Source organism: Neomonachus schauinslandi, chromosome 14 (genome assembly GCF_002201575.2).
Source record: "Neomonachus schauinslandi chromosome 14, ASM220157v2, whole genome shotgun sequence".
Taxonomy (NCBI): Eukaryota; Metazoa; Chordata; class Mammalia; order Carnivora; family Phocidae; genus Neomonachus; species Neomonachus schauinslandi.
In genome coordinates, this window is record NC_058416.1 from 83,276,719 (window position 1) to 83,282,777 (window position 6,059).

Below are 6,059 nucleotides of genomic sequence, written 5' to 3' on the forward strand. Positions count from 1 at the left end.
AAAGCCTCTTTCACTTAGATTATTTTTTATTTTCTTCTTTATTTTTTTTAAGTTTTATTTATTTATTTGAGAGAATGAGAGAGAGAGCACAAGCAGGCGGAGGGGCAGAGGGAGAGGGGGAAGCAGACTCCCTGCCAAACAGGGAGCCCGACTCGGGGCTCGATCCAGGACCCTGAGATCATGACCTGAGCCAAAGGCAGATGCCCTAATGGACTGAGCCACCCAGGCACCCCTCAGATTATTTTTTAAATGTCTCTTATTTTTCTGTTATTTTTCAACTTTATGGAGATATAATTGATATATAACATTGTATAAGTTCACAGTTGGATCCCCTTACGTATTGCAAAATAATGGCCACCATTGCATTAGCTAACACCTCCATCATGTTATTTATATAATTACCATTTCTTCTTGTGTGTGGTAAGAATATTTTAGATATACTCTCTTAGCAACTTTCAAGTATTTAAGTATAAAATGCAATACTGGTTATTGTAATCACCATGCTGTACCAGACCCCCAGAACTTATTCATCTTATAACTAGAAGGTTTTACCCTTTGACCAATATTTTGCCATTTCTTTCATCACTTAGCTCCAGGTAACCACCTTTCTGAGTTTGACTTTTTTAGATTCCAAATATAATAGAGATCATACAGCATTTATCTTTCTGTCTGACTTACTTCACTTAGTATAACACCCTCAGTGTTCATCCATATTGTTGCAAAAGGCAGGGTTTCTTTCTTTCTCATGGCTGAATCATATTCCATTGTATTTATATATGTTTTCTTTATCCATTCATCAATTGCTGGACACTTGGGTTCTTTCTGTATCTCAGCTATTGTGAATAATGCTACAGTGAATGTGAAAGTGCAGATATCTCTTCAAAATCCTGGTTTCATTTCCTTTGGATATATACTCAGAAGTAGGATTACTGAACCATATGGTAGTTCTTTCTCTCTTTTTTTTTAAGATTTATTTATTTATTTTAGAGAGAGTGTGTGCACAGGAGGGAGGGGCAGAGGGAGAGAGAGAGAGAATCCTAAGCAGACTCCCCACTGAGCTCAGAGCCCCACACAGGGCTACATCCCATGAGCCTGAGATCATGACCTGAGCTGAAATCAAGAGTTGGACGCTTAACTGATTGAGCCACCCACGTGCCCCATGACAGTTCTATTTTTAATTTTTTGAGGAAACTTCATGTTGTGTTCCATAGTAGCTGAACCAATTTAATTCTCATCAACAGTGCACAAGGATTCCCTTTTCCCCCGTGTACCCACCCACACTATCTCTTGTCTTTTTGATGATAGCCATTCTAACAGGTGTGAGATGATATCTCATTGTGGTTTCGAATTGCATGTCCCTGATGATGAGTGATGCTGAGCATCTTTCCATGTACCTGATGGCCATTTGTGTGTCTTCTTTGGGAAAATGTCTATTCAGTTCCTCTGTCCATATTTTTAATCGGATAGGGAATTTTTTTGTTGTTTTTTTTGTTTTGTTTTGCCATTGAGTTGTGCGAGTTCTTTATATCTTTTGGATATTAACCCCTTATTAGATATATAATTTGCAAATATTTTCTCTCATTCCATTCCCTTTCATTTTGTTGATTCTTTCACAGAGCAGAAGCTTTTCAGTTTGATGTAATCCCACTGATTAATTTTTGCTTTTGGTGCTTGTGTTTTTGGAGTCATATGCAAAATAATCTTTGCCAATGGCTCCAGGTCTTATGTTTAAGTCTTTATTCTATTTCAAGTTTAATTTTTGTGACCAATGTAAGATGGGGGTCCAATTTCATTCTTCTGCATCTGGTTATCTAGTTTTCCCAACACAATTTATTGAATGTTTACCTATTTATTTTCTAGTATTTTTATTTTTATTGCTTGCATTTTAAACTATAAAATGTGATTCCTTTATTAATTTTGGTAGAAGGAAAGATTTAGAGATCCGATTCTTTTTTTTAGATGTTTCTCAGGGTACCTAACACCACTTATTCATTAATTCATCTCCCCCCCCAATATGAAAAGCCATCTTTTAGTATACTAAGTGCCCTTAAGTAGTTGAGTATTTCTGAACTATATTCTGTTTCCTGAATCTGTCTCTTTATATCCCAGTATGAGGCTGTTTTGATCACTGTAGCTTTCTTGTAAGTCTTGTACTATCATTTGTAGTATCATATTTTTTATTTTAAAGATTTTATTTATTTATTTATTTGATTGAGAGAGAGAGAGAGCACAAGTGGGGGAGATGTGGGGCTCGATCCCAGGACCCTGGGATCATGACCTGCCGAAGGCAGATGCTTAATGACTGAGCCACCCAGGAGCCCCTGTAGTATCATTTTTATCATTTCTCTTAACCAAGATATTTAAGCCTGGAAGTGACAAGTTTGCATATGTGCTTTGAGGGATCCTCTGGAGACGACATAGAATATTGGTTGTAGAGAGGAGACAAGCCAGTTGCAGAGATCTGACATGAGAGATGACGAGGGCCTCACTGAAAGCAATGGGGTTGGCTGGGAGGGAGCACATAGAGGTAGAATTGATGGTTTGCTGTGGGAGATCAAAGTGAAGGAGAGGTGGAAGATGGTGCTGATGTTTCTACCCTGTGCTGTTTGCCAAGAAAGGGAAGCCATAAATTTGGTTGTGGGGAGAGGAAGGAGAAATTCGTTAGCTTACAGACATTCATATACATTGAGAGAGTGGGCAGCAACGTGCTTGGGTCCCTGCCAGCATGCATAGTTGCGTGTCTTGGTATAGCGTACACATTGGTTCACAGATTTATTTATTTTAGTTTGTTCATCTGTGGTGCTCACCAGCTCTCACCAGCAGCTTTCCTGCCCGTGGTCTCTTTGTCTTGGGGACCCATCCTCCCCAGGTCCATCCTACCCTCTCTGCTTAAAGAAATCTTACCTATCAAGATTCTGGCCAGATCCCATCCTCCAGGGAAGTCTTCCATATCCATATTAGCCTTTGGCAGCTGCTTTCAGACAGTCTTCAATTTCAAGTCATCCAAGCACTACCGACCAAAATCAACTGAATGTGCTGAAACCCTAATATACTTGTGCCTCCATGTGGCTCAGTCTGTCCAGAGCATTAACTAAAATTTAACTCTCCACCTAGATTTCTCCCTGACAGTGTGTGTTGGTCTTTTTTTTCTTTCTTTCAATTCATTTTCTTGCTCTTAAGTCTTCATTCTTATTTAAAAAAAAAAATATTCTCTTTTTCTCTAGATTCATCTTTCTCTCTTGCTCTCCATTGCCCTTTGTCTGTGGACTCATTGCCAGGAATTGAGCTGACAAAAGCAAAGTATCTTTAAAGGGCAGAAGAGTGAAGCAGGGGGAGGAAGGAAGCACGCACAATGATCTTTCTTTTTAGCACGATGCGGCAGGGAGAGATGTGAACACTTGGACATGAATTAGTGTTGTCCTGCCACTGAGCTGAGATCATTGGGAGAAGCAGCAAGTTGAGCAAGAATCCTTTCACCTGCTCTGAGAAGACAGATACACTCTGAGCTTTGCAGTACTCCACAGCATTTCCTGGTTAGAGCCCAATTGTGTGTTTTCATGTTGAAAATAATCTAGTTCCACTTACTCTCTAAAACAGGTGGTAACTAAGGTGTCCTTTGGAGTCACTGAATGGTGAGATTTTAGATATTTGGTTAGTTAGTACCCATCCATCCTGGGACACTGACTCTATCTAGTGGAAGCTTTTTCTTTTCCACCCAAACAATAGATGTGAGGTAGGCAATTCAAAGGAACATTTATTTATTTAGAGAGAGAGACAGCAGGGAATGGGGGGGGCAGAGGGAGAGAGAGAATCCCAAGTGGACTCCCTGTTGAATGTGGAACCTGACATGGGGCTCGATCCCATGACCCTGAGATCGTAACCTGAACAGAAATCTAGAGTCAGACGTTCAACTGACTGAGCCACCCAGGAGCCCCCAAAGCAACATTTATACAGGAAGATACTCTGGGGTGCCTGGGTGGCTCAGTCGGTTAAGTGGCTGCCTTCGGCTCAGGTCATGATCCCAGGGTCCTGGCATCAAGTCCCACATCGGGCTCTTTGCTCAGCAGGGAGCCTGCTTCTCCCTCTCCCTCTGCCTGCCCCTCACCCTGCTTGTGCTCTCTCTCTCTCTGTCAAATAAAAATAAAAACCTTTTAAAAAAATAAAAAATAAATAAACAGGAAACTACTCTGCCTCAGAAGCAGGAGGAAATGTGGTGCAGCCCTAGGCCCAGGCTGCCCTCCTTATTTGCACATACGGCTAGCTCACCACGCCACATGTGCAGCCACGCTCACAGAGCAGACCCCTCCACTCCGTGCTGGTTGCCCCTGAAAGGCGGTGGTAAGGACGTATTCCCAAAACTACCCAGCTTTGAAAGTAGAATCATTGGGAAAAATTCATATACTTTCTTTATGGCAGGACATGCTCCTCTTAGACTAAATGGGGCTTCCTTTTCCTCCTCCTCCATTTCTAGGTGAGGCCATCAGCACCTCTCAGGAAGCCCCACAGAGATCATAAAAATCCATGCCTCACAGTGGAAAGAGCTCTGCAGTCCCCGAATTTAGGTTTGAATTCATTGACCTTAAACAAGTCTCTTTGAACCTCAGTCTCCTCACCTCTAAAATGGGCAGAGAAAAAGTAGCGGCCAATTATTGTAAGGGTTCAAATAATACATGGATGGTTCTTGCACCTAGTATGTACTAAATACCCAGTAGCTATTATTCTATCCGGTGGTGGTGCAGCCTCACTCCCAGGGGTCAAGTGAGGGGAGTCTAGCCATGTGCTTCACCCTTGCTTCTCCAGATGGGGTCCCCGAACAAGCAGCATTGTCAGACTTCCTGAATTACACACTGCATTTTAACCAGATCCCCAGGTGATTCCTTTGGACATTACAGTCTGAGAAATGTTGCAGTCTTAGCTCCCAGCTGGGCCTTGACTCTGGAGCCCCTGCAGGCCTAAATCAAATGAAGCGCAGCCTGCTCTTTAGCCCCCTCTGGACTCCAGCCACAGACGAAACACACGTATACCACGGGCTTCTTACAAGCTGTGCAGTGCATTGTCTCCTCTAATCCCCCAACAGTCCTGGAGGGGAAGTGCTGTTCTCCCCATTTCTCAGATGAGGAAACCAACTCTACCAGATGAAAAATGGCTTCCAACATCGCCCAGCTAGTCTGTCATGGAGCCAGGATTCAAACCCAGGGCCATTATTTAAATCCAGATCCGTAGCTGACAAAGATTCTCTCTTTAACCAAATTCTGCCGGGCTCCTCTGAGCTTTCTTCTTGAGTGGCCCTCAAACTTGGCCTGTAAAAACTGCAGACTCTCAGCACAAAAGATTTATTTAGCCTACCCTCCACCCCCGCACCACCACATCAAAAGATTTGAAAACACAGCAACATAGTTTCTAGCAACTCAAGGCTACATCCCTATAATGACCTCAGCCCCCAGGAAAGTGCTGCGTGAGACAATTCAAGGCTGCTCCAAAAAAGGTATTCTGTTGCAGCCAACACCCCAAGAAAGGGCACTTGTCTCCCAGTCTCTGGGAGGCTCAAGCCCAACTTCAATAACCAAGTGCCAGTTAGCAAACCCAAATGGGCTTCACATGGACCAGCCCCCACTTTCTACTTTTGGTAGATCAGCAGGAAATTCCCTGTACAACCCCCACCACCCCTCCTTCCCTTGAAAATGCTCACTATAAAAATGGCGGTTGAGGTCAGTTTATGCTGAGCCCTCTGCCCTATTGCAATAGTACATTATTGATTAATGTCTGTCCTTCCCAATGTAATTAGCGTCTGCCTTTCTCTTTGACAGCTCTTTACCTTGTGTTATCTATCTAGTGCTGATAGGATACAGAATTCCCAGAAGCCATTTCTCTACTCAGCCATCTTGGTTAAAAGACACTGCTCCCAGAGTACTTGTCCAACAGATAGACGATCACAGATTTGGACCCCAGGTTGCTGGAGTCTGAGACGCCGCCATCTGTGTGCTCTGACGCTCACACACATTAGCAAGGGTGACATAGGGCACAAGTCTGTAGCCATCTGGCAGCACAGAAGGCAGTAT